Raw genomic sequence first — 22,346 nt, forward strand, 5'->3', positions numbered from 1 at the left:
TCACTTAACCGGTAAATATAACAACACCAATAATATTTTATATCCCATATTAGCGATAATCCACATTATACTGATCATTGCAAACATTTACATTCTATATCTGATATTCCAACAGCAGCATTCTTAGTAGAAGTCATTATCCCTTACCTATAAATAAACATTTCAGATAATTTTACTTATATCATTCTTGAAAGTAGGCAATACCCCCTCCCCCCCCGGCCCCACAAAAAAATAAAAAGAGGGGGCGCCCGGGTTTGAACCGGGGACCTCTCGATCTGCAGTCGAATGCTCTACCACTGAGCTACACCCCCGGTGCACAACCTTCTTATATATATTATATATGTTTAATACTGTAAATGTTTAAGTTTCTTCAGATATAGGTACATGTAAATAGTTACATATATTGTCACACATAATGTATGTGTAGATTCCCTAGGATAATCCAAAAACAGTTAGATTGTATATGTGTTTAACATTGTATATGTTTAGTACTATATGTGATTAATGTTATATGTTCAACATTTTATATATTTAACACTATATGTTTAATACTTTATGTGATTAATATTGTATTTGAGTGTTACTGTGACCATGTACTTGCTTATACTCATCTATATTTAGTTGCAGGGGTCAAGTGACAGCTCCTGGCCCCATTTGTGTGTACTCACCTATTTGTGGTTGCAGGGGTCGGTTTACAGCTCCTGGCTCTGCCCCTACTCTGGACACTACTAGGTCCTTATCTTCACTCTCCCTGCTCCAAGTCGTACCTCTTCTTAAAGCTATATATGAATCCTGCCTCCACTACATCACTCTCCAGATTATTCCACTTCCTGACAACTCTATGGCTGAAGAAATTCTTCCTAGCATCCCTGTGACTCATCTGAGTTCTCAACTTCCTGTTGTGACCCGTTGTTACTGTGTCACATCTCTGGCACATCCTGTCCTTACCCACCCTGTCAATTCCTCATAGTATTTTATGTCTCTCATGTGTCACCTATGTCTCCTGTCCTCCAGCGCCATCAGGTTGATTTCCTTTAACCTCTCCTGGTATGACATACCTCTTAGCTCCGGGATTAGTCTTGTTGCAAACTTTTGCACCTTCTTTAATTTCTTGACGTGTTTGACCAGGTGTGGGTTCCATACTGGTGCTGTATACTCCAATATGGACCTGACATACACGGTGTACAGAGTCTTAAATGAGTCCTTACCCAGGTGTCTAAATGCTATTCTTAGGTTTGCCAGGCGCCTATATGCTGCAGCAGTTATTTGGTTGATATGTCTCAGATGTGCTCAGCATTATACTCACTCCAAGATCCCTTTCCTTGAGTGAGGTTCGCAGTCTTTGCTCCCCTCCCCGTAGCCTGTACTCTGTCTGCAGTCTTCTCTCACCTTCTCCAGTCGTCATGATTTTACACTTGGTGGGGTTAAACTCCAGGAGCCAATTGTTGGACCTGGAAAATCCTAGAGGGACTAGTACCGAACTTGCACACGAAAATCACTCACTACGAAAGCAAAAGACTTGGCAGACGATGCACCATCCCCCCAATGAAAAGCAGGGGTGTCACTAGCACGTTAAGAGACCATACAATAAGTGTCAGGGGCCCGAGACTGTTCAACTGCCTCCCAGCACACATAAGGGGGATTACCAACAGACCCCTGGCAGTCTTCAAGCTGGCACTGGACAAGCACCTAAAGTCAGTTCCTGATCAGCCGGGCTGTGGCTCGTACGTTGGTTTGCGTGCAGCCAGCAGCAACAGCCTGGTTGATCAGGCTCTGATCCACCAGGAGGCCTGGTCACAGACCGGGCCGCGGGGGCGTTGACCCCCGGAACTCTCTCCAGGTAAACTCCAGGTAAACCAGGCCTGCAGACTGTCCAGATTCCTTTGTAGTCCCACCTGATCCTCATCCACTTGCAATCTTCGCATTACCTTCACATTGTCTGCAAACAGGGACACCTATAAGATAAGATTTCGTTCGGATTTTTAACCCCGGAGGATTAGCCACCCAGGATAACCCAAGAAAGTCAATGCGTCATCGAGGACTGTCTAACTTATTTCCATTGGGGTCCTTAATCTTGTCCCCCAGGATGCGACCCACACCAGTCGACTAACGCCCAGGTACCTATTTGCTGCTAGGTGAACAGGACAACAGGTGTAAGGAAACGTGTCGAAATGTTTCCACCCGCCGGGAATCGAACCCGGGCCCTCCGTGTGTGAAGCGGGAGCTTTAGCCAGCTTTTACCAGAAACAGCACAGGTCCTAGGACTGACCATTGGGGAACCCCGCTCGTCACAGGCGCCCACTCTGACACCTCGTCATGTACCATTACTCCTTGTTTCCTTCCTCTCAGGTATTCTTTGATCCATTGCAGTGCCTTTCCTGTTATTTCTGCCTGATCCTCAAGCTTTTGGATTAATCTCTTGTGAGGAACTGTGTCGAGGGCCTTCTTGCAGTCCAAGAAAATGCAGTCTACCCACCCCTAGGTGAACAGCCACAGCAGGTGTAAGCTGGATAAAATACTTTGACATTTCTTGAAGAATTGCCCAGGATAACCCGAAAAATCATATAAAGTGACTTATTTCCACTAGGAGATTCCTCTTCACTGTCCCCTCAAGGGAGGTTCCTTGATGCTGGTGAGAGGCTCTTGATCTAGGGAATTGGATCTGTGCTCCAGTTCCCTGAATTGATCCTGAATACCTTCCATCCCCGCCACATGCGCTGTATAACCCTATGGGTTTAGCGCTTCCCTGTGATTAAAATAAAAAAATCCTCTTCACTGTTCCTTTATCACTCCAATGGAAATAAGTCACTTTATCTGACTTTTTTTTAGTTATCCTAAGTAATTTACACATATTGCAGTGTATGATTATTTATGTAACTAATTATGTGTACCTGTACCTAAATAAACTCACTTCTTGCCAGTACAGCAGCAGGAGACTGAACCAGTCAGTGACCATTAAGAGGCACCTAAGTACCCCAGTCTTCCATTAAGTTAGGTTAGGTAAGGTTCGTCAGGAAACAGGACAAATGTTTCCTGACGCGGGTCTTAGTCAGATGATGACCCGCCTTTGGAGCTTTTGGTCATCTGACCGAGGCCTTCCACTGGCTTACCGGTCCACCCCTTTAAAAATTATTGTCATTTATAACCATTGTTATATGACTTCAGCAATTTTAGTCTTCCATTAACAAGTTCATTTTCCCACTATAATCTACCTTGTCCATAATTACTATCATGGTATAATTAAATATTTAATGACAGTTGTGTTGTAGATGTGTGAACTTTGCTCACACCTCTACAACACAATTGTCATCAAATATTTAAGTTATACCATGAATTAAGGAAAGATTTTAGACTTCACTTAATAAAACAAAGCAAATGTGATATTAATTATGGACAAGGTTAGATTTTAGTGGAAAAATGAAAATGTCATTAGACGGTGGAACTTGGTGCCCCTTAAGACCCCTAACAAGACCATCAGGTGAGATGTTATTAAGCTGTCACTGGTAGTAAATTATGTAGATTTAATCTAAAATAGCCCAAAAATGGCAGTAGGATGCATTTTCAGTGGTTGGCTGTAACTCAGTGTATTGTGCTTGGTGGTACATGAAGGATTTTGGTAAAATTCTTCTAGGAATCCAGTGGAAATAAGTCACTTTGATTTTTTGGGGGTTATTGTGGTGGGTAATTTTCACACGTTACTATGTATGATAATTGTGCCTATGTATACGTATACCTAAATAGATGTACTTAATGGGTGAGACTTATGGCTCAGTCTAACACCTGGTGGTGTAGTTTACCTTGCAGTAACTAAGATACTTGGAGGTTTTTTTACAATAACCCAAATGGTACACTGGGTTATTTTTAACTTAGTGTGTTAGCATTTACTTTTTTGAGTTATTTTGAATTGTTATTTTTGTATTATAGTTTTAACCTGTGAGTGTTGGTAAGATAAGATAAGATAAGATTTCGTTCGGATTTTTAACCCCTGAGGGTTAGCCACCCAGGATAACCCAAGACAGTCAGTGTGTCATCGAGGACTGTCTAACTTATTTCCATTGGGGTCCTTAATCTTGTCCCCCAGGATGCGACCCACACCAGTCGACTAACACCCAGGTACCTATTTGCTGCTAGGTGAACAGGACAACAGGTGTAAGGAAACGTGTCGAAATGTTTCCACCCGCCGGGAATCGAACCCAGGCCCTCCGTGTGTGAAGTGGGAGCTTTAGCCACCAGGCCACCGGGCCACCTTTGACCTAATTCATGTCTGCATAAATAACTCATTACGATTGTGACCAGATATAAACGTATAGTTCATTACCACTGTAGCTTGTTCAGTTATGAAAATTTTGTGACCCGGTCCCTGGACCCATTGTGTGCTAAAGTAATCTTTTGACTACCACCCGTAGAATGGGTATGGGATACATAATGAAGATATTAAACTAACTGGTATGACTGTTGTCGAAAGCGCTGAATGATTTTATAGGTTTAAATACTTTTTAATTCTTCATGATTTCCTTCCTGATGGGATCCTCATGATAAAAAGGAAATGATTGCTTTCTCTAGGGCTCTTTATCATTGCCAAATTAAACATTCCAAAAACTTTTACAAATTATAATTTTAGCATATTAATATACAAGGCAATGGTGTGCGTGTGTGTACTTTCATAAGGAATGATCTAGCCTATATTCTGAGAGTATATTTGCTATATACAAGTAATTTTTTATTTATACGTGCATATACTGTATCCTTTTCAAGATTGATGGACTAATTACATCGACTCAAGGCTGAGGGACTGATTACGTCATACTCCTCCTGTTCTTCACGATTCTCCTTTGTATGGACTGATGAAGCCACTGTGTGGTGAAACGTTTCCTCATTAAAGGTACCCAAGTGTTGCACATGCGTCTAATTTATCAACTTGTCGGCCAAACGCTAAACTAGATAAGCAAGTTGTCGAAAAGACATTAGAAAGTTTTGTTTCACATCAAAATGGTTGTACAACCAGTGGCAGCTTTAAAAAAGTTTGATTAATTTAAATACTGAACTTTGTTCCACAAGCTTTGCTTCCTTTTTTAGCTACTAATAGGTAATCACAAAGGTAGTCAATTTAACTGACTAATAGGGGGAAGGGGGGGAATCCATTAAAGTCAATTTAGATGCCCCGTAGCTTGATCGCTAGCGCACTCAGCTCACACACTGAGGTCCAGAGTTGAAATCTCCGGTACGGCTGGTAAACATTAGGACATGTTTCCATAAGATACCTGCTGTCCATGTTCACCCATCAGTATAAAATGGATACCTGGGTGTTAGTTGACTGGTGTGCGTCGCATCCTGGGACAAAACTAACCTAATTTGCCCGAAATACTCTGCATAACAAGCGGCTTTCTGTGTAGTAGTATGTCATTGATGTCAGCTAGGCTTGTATACTTTGTACATGTACTTGTAGAAATAGAGATATATTATTATTATTGTATTTTAATTGGTATTCAGTCCAAAAATAAATGTACCCTGCAGATCACAGCAATGATGGAAAGTTCATTACATCCAGAATTGTCTATAAAAGAAATGTATACTGATGTAGCAAACTTTGTTCAATCCAAAATGAATATATGTATCTGGTGGACTTTAAGAATAACAGACAATTCTGGATTTAAAGGACTTTGTCCATTGCTTCCAGACATTGCCCAGCCACAGATTTTGTACATTAAATTTGAAATTGTGAAATTGGGGTCCATTAAATCAAGGTTTTACTGTACTTCACTATATGAAGTGTATACCAGTTACTAAAAAACCTTAGATGTAAGCTATTACCTCCTCCATGCATTTCCAGTCTTTGCCACGATGCTCTTCTATCCACCCTGTCATATGCCTTTTCTAACTCCAAAAATGCACCAAAAAAAGCTTCTTGCCTTTATCTACATTCCATTCACTTATATGCTTCACTGTAAACATTTGTTCTACATATTACCTACCCTTCCTAAATCCTGCTTGTTCCTTTGCAGTCCTACTGTCTTAACCTTAATTCTTTCAATAATAATTTTACCATTGGTGTCCCTCTCACAAGACAGTGATGGAGTGAGTGATGGTGAAAGCATTTCTTCTTTTTTTTTTTTGGCCACCCTGCCTCAGAGGGAAATGGCCGGTGTGTTAAAAAAAAAAAAATTACCCAGTATACCTAACAGGCTTATTCCCCTATACTTCTTACATTCACTCTTGTCACCTTTTTTTCTTATGCAGAGGAACTATGCATGCTCTTTACCAATCCTTCGGTACCTTCTCCTCTTTTATGCATATACTGAACAAATACACCAACCACTTCAACACTATATTCTCACCTGCCTGTATCGTTATCTTAATCCCATCTGTCCCAGCACTTTCCCCACACTCACATCTGGCTCTCTTGTTACTCTGTAAGATGTTATACCCACCTGCCAAACAGGAAACTGCTGCTCTTCAAGGTATCCCCTCAGTCTTCCCAGGACAGTGGACCCCCGCTTAACGATCACCTCCCAATGCGACCAATTATGTAAGTGTATTTATGTAAGTGCGTTTGTACGTGTATGTTTAGGGGTCTGAAATGGACTATTCTACTTCACAATATTCCTTATGGGAACAAATTCGGTCAGTACTGGCACCTGAACATACTTCTGGAATGAAATAATATCGTTAACCGGGGGTCCACTGTACTTCCACCTCCCCATCTTACATCTTCCCCTTTTTTTTTGCTTTTTTTTAACACATTGCCCATTTTCCACCAAGGCAGGGTGACCCTGAAAAACAAGAAACTCTTTCATCACCCTTCATTCCATCACTGTCTTGATAGAGGTACACCTACAACATATCACTGCGGGTACACTGTAATATATCAACACCCCTCCTTCAGAGTGCAGGCACTGTGCTTCCTAACTCCAGGACTCAAGTCTGGCTAACCGGTTTCCCTGATTCCCTTCATAAATGTTACTTTGCTAACACTCCAACAGAACGTCACATTATAAAATCCATTTGCCTCCATTTGCTCCTGTCTAACATGCTCACACATGCTTGCTGGTAGTCTAAACCTCCTTTACCCCTCCCTCCAGCCTTTCCTAGGATGACCCTTACCTCACCTTCCTTCCACTTGAGATTTATATGCCCTCCAAGTCATTCTACTTTGTTCCAACCCCTAATTGTCTAGACCACCTCAACAACCTCTCCTCTGCCCTCTGGATAATACTGCATGTACTTTTAAAATCCCCACAGCTCCTCCTAATCGCTAAGCTATGGATTCTCTGCATTATATTCACACTACACATTGCCCTCAGACACGACAGCTAAACTGCTTCCAGCCATCTCTTTTTTTTTTCAAGTCATCACCCATGCATCACAGCCACATAAGAGTGTTGGTACCACTATACTCTCATACATTTCCCTCTTTGCTTCCTTGAATGACGTTCTTCGTCTCCACAGACTCCTCAGTGCACTACTCGTCTTTTTTTCCCCTCTCATCAATTCTGTGATTCACCTCATCTTTCATAGACCCATCTTCTGACAAGTCCACTCCCAAATATCTGAATACATTCACTTCCTCCATACTCTGTCCTATCTGATATCCAATCTTTCATTACCTAATTTTTTTTTGTTATCCTCATCACCTTGCTCTTTCCTATGTTTACTTTTAATTTCCTTCTTTTACATACCTTTCCAAACTTTTGTTTTTAATTGTGCTAAATCAGTTTATTTTCTAATCATTTTTAGCTTATTAATCTCTTTTGAAAACTTCTTATTCTCAGCAAAATTTGTTGTTAAAGCCTCACTCACAATCTCATTGGCTCTCTTTGACACTCCCTTTGCACTCTTCAACCTCTTTTTTCTCTCCATATACTTTTCCTCCTGTATATCACTTCTGAATTGTAAAAACCTCTTAAATGTTAACTTTTTCTTCCCTACCCAGTTGGTCAGGTCTAGTTAGGATGACATGGTACAGTAGATAGCACACTGGCCTGCAGGTTTTAGAAATAGTTTACTGTGGGTCCGAAGCCCACTGTCTGGGAGTTAACCTCGACACCTTTAGTAAGATGATTATTGAAATGGGTAATATTATAGGCTAAACCATTTCTTATGTAAGCATATACATCTGCCCTGTGCATATTTCTTTCAGAGAATTGCATATTGGAGCCTTTTTAGAGTCTTCTGGGATTGATTTATATAGGCAGTATTCCAAAATGGAAATTCTAGCAGCCTTGGTTGTATATATGTACTTGAATTTTAATTTCTAACAATTTTGACAAGGTTAATCTTTCAGTGACATGTATGAAAAGTAACATCTGTGTAAAAAAATTTTTCAAGTGTAATGGTTGAAAATACTGACCATAGTAGCAAAGTCCTCATTCTAGTTTGCAGCGACCACTATGCATTTACTGTTGATAAGTGTCTTATCAAAAAAACTTCCTGCTAAGTTAAAGATTTTCATGAGGATGTAGCTAAGTCCCAAAATAAAGATAGGATAAAAAACCTATAGTATTCAGAATGATTATTTTTTTATTAAATAAAACAAAAAATTGCCAAAATGTATTAGTTTAAAAATTATGGTATAGGAATATCAATATAGAATAAGAAACAGTGAACTAATTACACAATATCTTATTTTCAGCATGTTTGTAAGGATTCCGTCAATAGGACTACAGATGAAATGAAGGAGTTAATTAATAGAAGGGACCCCAGCGTTAACCACAGATAGCACTTAAGATTGCTCAGAGCAGGCAGATTAACCTTTCCACTTGCAACATAATTGGAAGTAAGTTTTGTAGTACAGTACTGTAATTCATGCAGACTCTTCAGTATGTGTGATTAAAAATCTTACAGGGTTCATCCTTGGAAGGAAAGGGAAGGCTTGTGGTGGGAAGCTATTAGCCTAAATTAATTTGGGATGAGCCATATTTTCTGTAAAGGTGATATCTCTAAATTTGTTTTGTCCCCAGTATTGTCCCTTAGAGCCTGTATCTGTCAATTTCTTCCATAAATGATAGGTATAATAATTAATTTGTCAAGAATAGCTAATATTTATTAATGTTAAATGACAGTGTAGGTTCTGAAGACATGAATAAGCACACACCCAGCCTTTACATGAAGCTTGCTGTATATATCACAGTTTTGACTGATTGTTCTGATCTGCAGTAAACACAAGGGTACTCTTGAGTATCTCTTGGAGTTTAGAAAGAGTTGCAGTAGAGGTCGCAGAATGTATGTGGTCATCATAATCTAGCTTCGATAAAATTAGGGCTGAATGCAGCCAAAGGAGGGTTTGACGATCTGCCCCCCATGAAAGATGAGCGAGGGTTTTAAGGAGGTTCAGCCGGCTATGGCAAGTTCCTTTCAGGGAGGCAATGTGAGACAGTACAATAAACTTATCATAATCTGACCTTACACAGTATGCCTTTGACTTAATGCCATTTGTAAAATTGCACTATTCTTTTCATAACATTAGGAAGCTCTTACTATTACACACCATAAATATAAGAATAAATGTAACATGCAAAACCTGGGCCACAAGTGGTACCCTCCACAGTCCTTAGAGCCTCCCATCGAGCAATAGAAAATCACTAGACAGCACATTTCTTACCTAATGAACCTTTTCAAAAATCAGTATAGCTCACGAATATCTAGTTTATATAAATCACTTGTGTCCAAAGTTTGAAGAGAATAATCAGCCCAGTAATATCAAGAATACTCAAAAGTTCACTAGACAATAACATCATGACTCACAAAATCATAATGACAATATTGCAAACAAACCATGTCATACCAGTGGCTAGCATGTGGGCCTGGAGTTTTATGACTCTAATCGTGGGTTCTATCCCCGCCCGTGGTATGGTTTATAATGACATCTTTATTTGATTATTAATCCAGCAGGTTTTTAAGCCAGAATTTTACATTATAATAATTGCACTGCAGTGTTAAACACAGGTTAGGTTAGGTAAGGTTTGTCAGGAAACAGGACAAGTGTTTCCTGATGCGGGTCTTAGTCAGATGATGACCCGCCTTTGGAGCTTTGGTCATCTGGCCGAGGCCTTCCGCTGGCTTACTGGTCCACCTCTTTAAAAATTTTGGTCAGTTATAACTATTTTAATTTAGGTATTTTTATGTTAAACACATTGGAGGTGATAGTAAGATGTGAAAGTTATTGAACAATAATATTGCTTAGTGGACTTCACTGAGGCGGAGGTATGACTGTCATTCTTCTGTCTGTATATTTGGTTTGTGGAGCCACCACAGCTAATGACATACTTAGCCATATTGACCCATATATAGTATGCACCTCTCCACATCTCCCAGATACAAAATGTCACATTGAATGAGACACTTGTCAAGATTGATGGACTGAAAACATTGACTCCAGGCTGTTCTTCTTTTTATTGGACTGAAGAAGTCACTGGCTGACAAAATGTTACATAAGTAAAGTTTCCCAGATGTTGCACAAGTGTCTCATTCTTCAACTTGTCAGTTTTCTAAACCATTTACATCACAAAATATTGTCATTGGGACAGGGCTCATACAGCTCAAGCTGTTGTAGCCCATTAAAAAGCAGTACCTTCCACCACCCACTCTGTCATATTACATATAAGGCTATACTACATTTTTCTTGCTTGTTACTTTCTCAAATGCATTAATTTTAAGTACATGTTTGTTTGATATGGTATATGTGGTGAATGCCTATATGTTCATTGCTGTTTGGTATTATTTGGCTATTATTTTTGTCGTTTACATGTGTAGGTAGTAGGTTGGTAGACAGCAGCCACCCAGGGAGGTACTACTGTCCTGCCCAGTGAGTGTAAAACGAAAGCCTGTAATTGTTTTACATGATGGTAGGATTGCTGATGTCTTTTGTCTGTCTCATAAATATGCAAGTTTACAGGTACATCTTGCTACTTCTACTTACACTTAGGTCACACTAAACATACATGTACACGTTTATTCATACACACTCATCTGAGTTTTCTTTGATTTTATCTTAGTTCTTGTTCTTATTACTTTTCCTTTTATATCCATGGGGAAGTGGAATAAGAATCTTTCCCCCGTAAGCCATGCGTGTTGTAAAAGTCAACTAAAATGCCGGGAACAGTGGGCTAATAACCCCTTTTCCTGTAATAATTACTAAAAAGAATAAGAAGAAAATTGTCAAAGTGGGAAGTCTGAATGTGCGTGGATGTTGTGCGAATGATAAGAAAGAGATGATTGTGGATGTTACGAATGAGAAGAAGCTGGATGTCCTGGCTTTAAGTGAAACATAGCTGAAGGGGGTGGGTGAGTTTCAGTGGAGAGGAATAAATGGGATTAGGTCAGGAGTTTCTAATAGTTAGAGCTAAAGAAGGAGTAGGAATAATGTTGAAGGATAAGCTATGGCAGGAAAAAGAGGGACTATAAATGTATTAATTCAAGGATTATGTGGAGTAAAATAAAGGTTGGATGTGAGAAGTGGGTTATAGTAAGTGTATATGCACCTGGGGAAGAGAGAAGTATAGAGGAGAGAGAGAGATTTTGGGAAATGTTGAGTAAATGCGTGGGGAGTTTTGAACCAAGTGTGAGAGTACTTGTGGTTGGGGATTTTAATGCTAAAGTGGGTAAAAATGTTGTGGAGGGAGTAGTAGGTAAATTTGGGGTGCCAGGGTAAATGAAAATGGGGAGCCTTTAATTGAGCTATGTGTAGAAAGAGGTTTGGTAATAAGTAATACATATTTTATGAAAAAATGGATAAATAAATATACAAGGTATGATATAGCACGTAATGAAAGTAGTTTGTTAGATTATGTATTGGTGGATAAAAGGTTGATGGGTAGGCTCCAGGATGTACATGTTTATAGAGGGGCAACTGATATATCGGATCATTATCTAGTTGTAGCTACAGTTAGAGTAAGAGGTAGATAGGATAAGAGGAAAATGGCAGCAAGTAAGAGGGAGGTGAAAGTGTATAAATTAAGGGAGGAGGAAGTTTGGGTGAAATATAAGCAACTATTAGCAGAAAGGTGGGCTGGTGTAGGTATGAGTAGTGGGGGGGGGGGGGGGTTGAAGAGGGTTGGAATAGTTTTAAAAATGCAGTATTAGAATGTGGGGCAGAAGTTTGTGGTTATAGGAGGGTGGGTGCAGGAGGAAAGAGGAGTGATTGGTGGAATGATGAAGTAAAGGGTGTGATAAAAGAGAAAAAGGTAGCTTTCTTGAGTAAAGGTAGCTTATGAGAGGTATTTACAAAGCAGAAGTGTTATAAGAAGAGTAGAGTATATGGAGAATAAAAGAAAGGTGAAGAGAGTGGTGAGAGAGTGCAGAAGTGTTATAAGAAGAGTAGAGTATATGGAGAATAAAAGAAAGGTGAAGAGAGTGGTGAGAGAGTGCAAAAGGAGAGCTGATGATAGAGTGGGAGAGGCACTGTCAAGAAATTTTAGTGAAAATAAGAAAAAATTTTGGAGTGAGTTAAGCAAGTTAACCCTTAAATGGTCCAAAGAGATTGACGTTCAAATTCGTAGTGCTACAAAAGTAGATCTACTTTTTTTTTACATATTTTCAAATATAACAAAAAAAAAAATGTAGATAAAAGTTTTTTTTACACATTTTCAAGTGTAAAACAAAAAAGAAGATCTACATTTTTTTACATACTTTCAGATGTTGAAAAAACCTATATATACGTTTTTACCATTTAAGGGTTAAGAAAGCCTAGGGAACAAATGGATTTGTCAGTTAAAAACAGAGTAGGGGAGTTAGTAGATGGGGAGATGGAGGTATTGGGTAGATGGCGAGAATATTTTGAGGAACTTTTAAATGTCGACGAAGAAAGGGAGGCGGTAATTTCATGCACTGGTCAGGGAGGTATACCATCTTTTAGGAGTGAAGAAGAGCAGGATGTGAGTGTGAGGGAGGTGCGTGAGGCATTACGTAGAATGAAAGGGGATAAAGCAGCTGGAACTGACAGGATCATGCACATACTATGCACTTGGTATCTGCAGACATGGGAAATCTGGAAAAACAGATGGGACGTGCAACTATGACCATCCTAGAAAATGCCGTGCCCATATGACAACAGGAAAATGCAAACTCCCTTCCTGTAAGCTTTTTCACCCTGAAATGTGTACCTCTTCAGTACAGGAAAGACTGTGCTATAACTTAAATTGCCAGGCACACAATCTAACCCTTTCAGGGTCCGTCCCATAGATCTACGGCTTCATGTTGAGTGTCCAAACCGTAGATCTCGCCAAAATTCTAGCGCCGTCAAATTTAGCGCGAAAACGCTCATAGGCCTACATGTGAGAGAACGGGTCTGCGTGGTGGGTGTGCGCCATAAACAAAAAATCTAGGCGCCCGCATAGCATTGTGGGAACGCCGGCTCAGTTACCCTTGTTCACCATGCCTCGTCGCAAGTCAGCTCTCACTCCCTGGAAAATTGGGACTCTCCTCTTCCTATCTGATAGTTCTGACACTGATGGAAGTGGAAATGAAGACGAATTCTATGGCTTTGATCAGTTAGTGACCGAAAAGAATGACCAGGATATCGATAATAGTGCAGAAAACCCTGACGATCCTCAACCTTCTACCTCTGGTGTGGGCACTCGTGACTCATGGTCGGTTGTTCCTCATCGCAAGAGAAAACTAATATTTTCGCGTGGCCAGGCCTCTGACTTCAGTAATGATGATGATAGTGACGTGGACTGTGATTTTATTGCGCTCGACGATCATTCGAGTAGTGATAGTGAGGAATCATATTCACCAGTGAAGCGTCGGTATGTTCGCCACCGCATGCGCTCGGGTAGTGTACCCTCTGCTGTGCCCAGGGAGTACATCCCGGAGTACATCCCGGAGTACATCCCGTGGCCCAACACCAGTTTTAGGTAGTGATAGTGAGGATGATGTGGCTACACTTGGCATGGATAGACCACAGGCATCAGTGGATGGTGTTAGTGGTGATGGTAGTGGCACCGCCATGCGTGACTCACCAGGCCACGCTGGGACCCATGCTGCTGACTCGTCAGTTCAAGGACAAAGCGGAGCGCCAGCCACCAGCCCACCACAACCACAACCACCCGCACAACCAGCCTATGATGTCCAGTATCCACCAGCAAACCGTATGTGGGATTGGCAGCAAAATTCCAATTTTGTTCCCAAGCCTCACCACTTTGATGACTCTCAAAGTGGAATTCTACCTACTTGTCCCCTTGGAACCACTGCCAATGAACTGGAATTCTTTGAATTATTCTTTGACCAGCCATTGATGGAAATTATTGTCAGGGAAAGTAATAAGTATTTTGAGTACACCATGGCAAATATGATCTTATCACCACAGTCAAGACTACACAGGTGGAAAGAGACGACTGTTGCAGAAATGTATTTGCTTTTTGCAACAATAATGCTTATGCCTCACGTCTATAAGCATAATATAAAAGCATACTGGTCCACAGATCGGCTAATTTCTACCCCGGTCTTCAGTGAAATCATACCAGTGAACAGGTTTATCTTACTCTTACGTATGTTGCACTTCTCTGACAAAACCAGGCCTGACAGAAGTGACAGGTTATACAAGATTAGAAATGTTTTCATGTATCTCAAACAAAAGTTCAGCATATACTTTTATCCATTCAAGAATCTTGTAATTGACGAGTCTTTGATTTTATTCAAAGGTAGACTGTCATTCAAGCAGTATATACCGAGCAAGAGGAAACGCTTTGGTATAAAACTGTTTGTACTCTGTGATTGTGACAGTGGCCTGGTGTTGGATATTGTTGTATACACAGGTAGTAAAACATTGAAAGATACCAAGATGTTATTGGGTATCTCAGGTGACGTAGTGAGAAACATGATGGCACCTTATCTTGGTAAGGGGCATACATTATATACCGATAACTGGTACACAAGCCCATTACTCAGTGATTTCATGCGAGTGAACAAGACAGATGTGTGTGGCACAGTGCGTTCTAATCGTAAACATATGCCCAGGCTCAACGCAGGTGCTCGTGGTGATGACATGCAGGTGTTTACTGCCAATGACATCATGGCATTACGGTGGCATGACAAACGAGATGTCACATTGTTGACAACCATTCACCATAATGAAATGCAAGACAATGGCAAAGTTGATCGAGTGACTAATGAACGTATTCGAAAACCAATGACAGTGATTGATTATACACAAAACATGCACAAAGGGGGCAGTAAAGCAACAGCAAAGAACTACAGACCAATAGCACTAACATCCCATATCATAAAAATCTTTGAAAGGGTCCTAAGAAGCAAGATCACCACGCATCTAGAAACCCATCAGTTACACAACCCAGGGCAACATGGGTTTAGAACAGGTCGCTCCTGTCTGTCTCAACTATTGGATCACTACGACAAGGTCCTAAATGCACTAGAAGACAAAAAGAATGCAGATGTAATATATACAGACTTTGCAAAAGCCTTCGACAAGTGTGACCATGGCGTAATAGCGCACAAAATGCGTGCTAAAGGAATAACAGGAAAAGTCGGTCGATGGATCTATAATTTCCTCACTAACAGAACACAGAGAGTAGTCGTCAACAGAGTAAAGTCCGAGGCAGCTACGGTGAAAAGCTCTGTTCCACAAGGCACAGTACTCGCTCCCATCTTGTTCCTCATCCTTATATCCGACATAGACAAGGATGTCAGCCACAGCACCGTGTCTTCCTTTGCAGATGACACCCGAATCTGCATGACAGTGTCTTCCATTGCAGACACTGCAAAGCTCCAGGCAGACATCAACCAAATCTTTCAGTGGGCTGCAGAAAACAATATGAAGTTCAACGATGAGAAATTTCAATTACTCAGATATGGTAAACATGAGGAAATTAAATCTTCATCAGAGTACAAAACAAATTCTGGCCACAAAATAGAGCGAAACACCAACGTCAAAGACCTGGGAGTGATCATGTCGGAGGATCTCACCTTCAAGGACCATAACATTGTATCAATCGCATCTGCTAGAAAAATGACAGGATGGATAATGAGAACCTTCAAAACTAGGGAGGCCAAGCCCATGATGACACTCTTCAGGTCACTTGTTCTATCTAGGCTGGAATATTGCTGCACACTAACAGCACCTTTCAAGGCAGGTGAAATTGCCGACCTAGAAAATGTACAGAGAACTTTCACGGCGCGCATAACGGAGATAAAACACCTCAATTATTGGGAGCGCTTGAGGTTCCTAAACCTGTATTCCCTGGAACGCAGGAGGGAGAGATACATGATTATATACACCTGGAAAATCCTAGAGGGACTAGTACCGAACTTGCACACGAAAATCACCCACTACGAAAGCAAAAGACTTGGCAGACGATGCACCATCCCCCCAATGAAAAGCAGGGGTGTCACTAGCACGTTAAGAGACCATACAATAAGTGTCAGGGGCCCGAGACTGTTCAACTGCCTCCCAGCACACATAAGGGGGATTACCAACAGACCCCTGGCAGTCTTCAAGCTGGCACTGGACAAGCACCTAAAGTCAGTTCCGGATCAGCCGGGCTGTGGCTCGTATGTTGGTTTGCGTGCAGCCAGCAGCAACAGCCTGGTTGATCAGGCTCTGATCCACCAGGAGGCCTGGTCTCAGACCGGGCCGCGGGGGCGTTGACCCCCGGAACTCTCTCCAGGTAAACTCCAGGTAAACAAATGTGACATGCAGATTGGTTTTGTTGACTGTGTTCGTAAGAGTTACAAGTGGTACATGAAACTTTTCTTCCATCTCATGGACATTTCAATGCTCAATGCATATAATATGTACCAAATAAAGACTGGCAACAGACCACCGTATGGTGAATTTTGTTTGTCTGTTGTCAGACAACTCATAATGAAGTACCAGGTAAGAACACCTGCTATACAACACGGTCCTCGAATTCCTCAGGATATACCCAAGCGTTTGAGGAGGGAAGGTGATCATTTCATAATACAACTTCCTTCAACTCAGAAGAAATTTGCTCAGAAGAGATGCATCGTCTGTGCACAAACGAAACGACGGCAACAAAGACGCAAAGACACTCGGTTTATGTGTGAGGTATGTAAGGTGCCTCTGTGCATGGTGCCTTGTTTCAAGGAGTTCCACAAGCTCCAGCAGTTCTAAAACCATGTCCAGTGATTGTAAATATGTAAATACGTATATGATAGAACATTAGTATTATACAAGATTTGTGCATGTTTATTGTAATAAACAACAGTGGTAAACAATAATATGATAATAACTTTAGTGCGGTTATTGTGTTCAATACAGTGAGTTTATATATATACATTATATACAGTATTGGTCTCTCAGGCCCCAAATGTTAGTAGGAATAGAAAAAAATTGGAAAAGAAAAGAAAAAACAACAAAAACCGCAAAATAATGTAATGCGCGTATGTGGAATTCGTCGATGTTGCCGCCACCACATCATTTTTGACAAACTTCTTGGCACTGTATCTCGGTAAGTACTGATCAGAATTTTTTTTTTTGTCTTATTACCTTCACAAAAATATGCTCTTTAATTCTGTAAGAAAAAATAATTTTTTTTTTTTTTCAAAATTTCTTGGACACTGGAGCACCACTTCAGATTTTGGCCTTGGACCCTGAAGGGGCTAAAGGGGACAAAAAGATACAAAACATCCAGGCCATGGGAAAACCTGGATAGCTACAGCCACTCAAGAGGGAGAGGTTTTTTAGTGCCAGGAAGGAAAAAAAACTGGCAGGAAATGGCAGAAATCGTACACCAAATCCAGTCATTCCTGGAATGGAACCACAGCCAATGGCCTCCACTCCAAACCAACAGATACAGATACTAATGCCGGAAAAAAAATATCCCCCCCCAGTACCAACAATACCACCAGTCTGATGACATTCTTCTTTGCAAATATACAGGGTCTAAAGCCAGCAACAAACAACAAAATACCTTTCATCCGTGGACTGCTTGCAGAGGCAAAGGCAATGTTCGCGGCTTTCACTGAGACCCACATAAAGAATCACTTGGACAACGAAATATGGATCCCAGGTTACAACCTATGCACATGTGACAGAGTGAACAGGCAAAAGGGGGGTTGGCCTGTACATTGCAGAGTCACTTGTTTGCACAGAACTGCTTAACCCTTTGACTGTCGCAACCCCCAATCCTGAGGTGTCTACTGGTGTCGCAAAGTTTAAAAAAAAAAAAAAAAAATTATTTTTTCTTATGAAATGATAGAGAATCTTTTCCCGATTGTAATGACACCAAAAAAACGAAATTTGATGGAAAACTGACGGAATTATGCTCTCGCGAAGTTAGCGACCTCGGCGCTGTTTACAGATTGGCGATTTCGCCCACTTTGAGCCCTATTTTCGGCTAATTCCATTGTTCCAGTCGCCCAAACTCATAGCTATTTCTTTAGAACTCCATTTTTTCTATCGATTGAGTACAAGAAACTGCCCATTTACCGATTTCAACTACCTAATAATGTGGTCAGAAATTTGCAATTTGGCCAATTTCACGAAAACTAAAAAATATGACAATTTCAAAATAAGGTCCAGAATGAACAATGCAGACATTCCTGGCTCTAAAATAACATTTTCTTTGTTCATCAGTCATATCTCCAGGCCCCTCTGATATTACTCTTGCTTTCTATTTTGAATTTTTATTCAAACAAAAAATAGAAGACTTACTATTATGCAGACTACTGCAATATTGTAATAATTGTATAAATAACATCAACCCATTCATTACTGCATATTAGAATGGCTAGTTGGACATTTATTGCACAATGGCATCATTTGTTTACTTTTGAACATTGGCAAAAATCAAACATTTCCCTACTTTGAACTCCATTTCTAGGTTCTTTTTATAGTAAAATCAAAATCACCTCTATTTCTATAACATGTTTTCCATTCTATCAAATGAGACCAAGAAAACGAGAATACAACCATAAATACTATACGAAAATAGACCACAAAGTCGGCATTTTAATTAAAAAAAAACGGTCGGAGTTTTTTTTTTCTCATTATGCACTGCGTGCTCCAGGATTTTTTTTATATGGTGCACACTGACCACACAGACCCATTCTCTCACATGTGGGCCTACCAGCTTTCTCCTGGTTGATTTGAAGCTGCTAGAATTTATGAGTATATATACGTCAAACACGGTACCTCGTAAGACGTATATATACGGCCGCGACAGTCAAAGGGTTAGTGCCTCAAATGATGTAGTGGAAGTTTTAGCAGTAAAGATCGAGAACCAAAACCTAGTCATTGTGGTAGTCTACAAGCCTCCGGATGCAACATCCCAGCAATTCCAGGAACAGCTGTTAAAAATTGGCCACTGTCTGGAAAATCTTCCAGCTCCTGCACCCAACATCTTGCTCCTGGGGGATTTCAACTTAAGGCACCTAAAATGGAGGAATATAGCAAATAATATTGTTGCAGTAATAACACCAGGAGGCAGCTCTGATGAAATCTCACACTCACACGAGCTTTTAAATCTCTGCACAAAATTCAATTTAAACCAGCAAATAATAGAGCCTACTAGACTGGAGAATACACTAGACCTCATCTTCACTAACAATGATGATCTGATAAGAAATGTCACCATATCAAAAACAATATACTCAGATCACAACATAATTGAGGTTCAGACCGACATAATGAGATTAGTCACGAGGGAGCATTCACCAAATTCAACTTCAATGACAAAAGCATAAAGTGGGACCAAGTAAACCAAGTCCTAACCGATATAAGCTGGGAAGATATACTAAGCAACACAGACCCCAACTTATGCCTAGAACAGATTAACTTGGTGGCACTTGATGTATGCACAAGGCTTATTCCTCTAAGAAAAAGGAGGAGTAGATGTAAAATAGAAAGAGACAGGCGCTCCCTTTACAGGCGACGGAAAAGAATAACAGAGCGGCTAAAAGAGGTCAATATATCTGAAATGCGTAGGGAGACACTGGTCAGAGAAATAGCAAGCATCGAACTTAAGCTAAAGGAATCTTATAATAGGAGTCAGGAATCGCGGGAAGAACTAAAAGCCATAAATGAAATCGAAAGAAACCCAAAGTATTTCTTCTCCTATGCCAAATCAAAGTCGAGAACAACGTCCAGTATTGGGCCCCTACTTAAACAAGATGGGTCCTACACGGATGACAGCAAGGAAATGAGTGAGCTACTCAAGTCCCAATATGACTCAGTTTTTAGCAAGCCGCTAACCAGACTGAGAGTCGAAGATCAAAATTAATTTTTTATGAGAGAGCCACGGAATTTGGTTAACACAAGCCTATCTGATGTTATCCTGACGCCAAATGACTTCGAACAGGCGATAAATGACATGCCCATGCACTCTGCCCCAGGGCCAGACTCATGGAACTCCGTGTTCATCAAGAACTGCAAGAAGCCCCTATCACGAGCCTTTTCCATCCTATGGAGAGGGAGCATGGACACGGGGGTCGTCCCACAGTTACTAAAAACAACAGACATAGCCCCACTCCACAAAGGGGGCAGTAAAGCAACAGCAAAGAACTACAGACCGATAGCACTAACATCCCATATCATAAAAATCTTTGAAAGGGTCCTAAGGAGCAAGATCACCACCCATCTAGAAACCCATCAGTTACACAACCCAGGGCAACATGGGTTTAGAACAGGTCGCTCCTGTCTATCTCAACTATTGGATCACTATGACAAGGTCCTAGATGCACTAGAAGACAAAAAGAATGCAGATGTAATATATACAGACTTTGCAAAAGCCTTCGACAAGTGTGACCATGGTGTAATAGCGCACATAATGCGTGCTAAAGGAATAACAGGAAAAGTCGGTCGATGGATCTATAATTTCCTCACTAACAGAACACAGAGTAGTAGTCAACAGAGTAAAGTCCGAAGCAGCTACGGTGAAAAGCTCTGTTCCACAAGGCACAGTACTCGCTCCCATCTTGTTCCTCATCCTCATATCTGACATAGACATTTTTTGTGTCAAGAATGTAACCCCATTTTTTCCATATGTCTTCACTTCACATAACTGCTTTACACAAGACAATGATTTTCAGGAATGTATCCCCCATGTTATGAGAAAGCTTATTGTATATGGTTCACAAAAGAAGTTAAAATCATGATTAATAATAATAATATCTAGATTTCTACAAGTACATGTACAAGGTATACAGGCCTAGCTGACATCAGTGACATACTACTATATAGAAAGCCACTTGTTATGCAGAGCATTTTGGGCAAATTGTTTAATGGGTTTATTGGTGATGCTGCAAGCGGGTGGTTAAATGATAAACGTCTTCGGAGGCTTCTTTGTTTATTGTTAAGTCGTGGTGGGTACACAGGCTTGTGTGTTGTGCCCATGGCCCGGGAGGGCCATGCCCACGAGAGAGAGCTAGGCAGTAGGCCTTGTGTCTTGCTGCTAGGCCGCTGTGAGAGTGAGAGCAAGGCAAGGGCAGGCAGGCTGAAGTGGCAATGCCTATAGGTGGCAGCACCAGCATGGCGCGAAATATGAACTAAGCTGGCAGACAGCATGGGCTGTCTGTGCAGACAGTACAGGCTGTCTACATACGCTCGGCCACCTACCGCGACAATACTGGTGGTAAACACAAACTTGGTCTCTCTCTCGTAGGAACAGGGCACACAACACAAAATAAAAACATATATATACATATGGACATGGCAAAAAAAAACTTCCTACAGGGAGGGAAGAAAAAAACATGTGGGGTGTGCTAAACATCGTGGTCAAAGGCAGTGAGCGTCGAAGGGCATCACTGCGCGTCTTCCTGCGTCTGGACAGATACTGCAACACAGGAGACATCGCTGCGGCTGAGCTGTGACATAACAGGGTACGGTCTCCTCTGGAACGGTGAAGCAGTCATCGTAGAAGTCGCTGCAGGTTTTCACTGAACCTGGGGCACGACATGCTGGTGCCCTCGAGTGAGGCGTCGACAAAACTCGGCAACTGGGCAGGACTTCTGGCAAGCGACTCAGGAGGACACTTCTCGACTGGTACTGTCGCTGGGCTGTCACTGCCGACGAGCGTGGAGCGAGTTGTGGAGCAAGTCGTGGCAGAGACGACTGGGCGAAACATCTGGGAGTCATAACATCATACACCAGACTGCAGTGAGAGAGCTAGCAGTCAAAGTGACATCTTCTTTGCGCAGGCTGCTCACTAAAGCTTGTGACACGAGGCTGACACAGCGCCTGCCGACAGTGGCTAACTGCGGCTTGGCGAGTATCATTCTCTCAGCAGTTGGAGTTATAGCAGAGGTTAGTCTAAGCATCCCCAGACTTGTTTCTCTACATATAACTGCACTCTGAAGGTCTGGAGGTGAAGTGAAACAAATCTCGTTGGGAATCGTAGCAGGTACGATTCTGCAGAACATCACGAGCGACGAGC

The 22,346-nt window shown here is 41.2% G+C and overlaps 1 long non-coding RNA gene and 1 other non-coding gene across 10 annotated transcripts in view; one reads left to right on the top strand and one right to left on the bottom strand.

The window, feature by feature from the left end:
- Positions 1-239: 239 nt before the first annotated feature.
- TRNAC-GCA (transfer RNA cysteine (anticodon GCA)) lies at positions 240-311 on the bottom strand. Its single transcript has one exon. It is a non-coding gene; the product is annotated as a tRNA-Cys (tRNA).
- Positions 312-2,917: 2,606 nt separating this feature from the next.
- Positions 2,918-22,346, top strand: part of LOC128702184 (uncharacterized) — a 40,474-nt gene continuing 21,045 nt past the window's right edge. Inside the window, exons 1-3 of one of the 9 annotated variants that reach the window (XR_011394316.1) lie at positions 2,918-3,478; positions 4,756-4,882; positions 8,630-8,773. This is a non-coding gene — a long non-coding RNA (uncharacterized lncRNA). Of the gene's footprint in view, positions 3,479-3,561; positions 3,678-4,755; positions 4,883-6,401; positions 6,527-8,629; positions 8,774-22,346 lie in introns of those variants that run through there. The other 8 variants (XR_011394314.1, XR_008409053.2, XR_011394315.1 and 5 more) reach the window with 8 other exon arrangements.

Source organism: Cherax quadricarinatus, chromosome 83 (genome assembly GCF_038502225.1).
Source record: "Cherax quadricarinatus isolate ZL_2023a chromosome 83, ASM3850222v1, whole genome shotgun sequence".
Lineage (NCBI taxonomy): Eukaryota > Metazoa > Arthropoda > Malacostraca > Decapoda > Parastacidae > Cherax > Cherax quadricarinatus.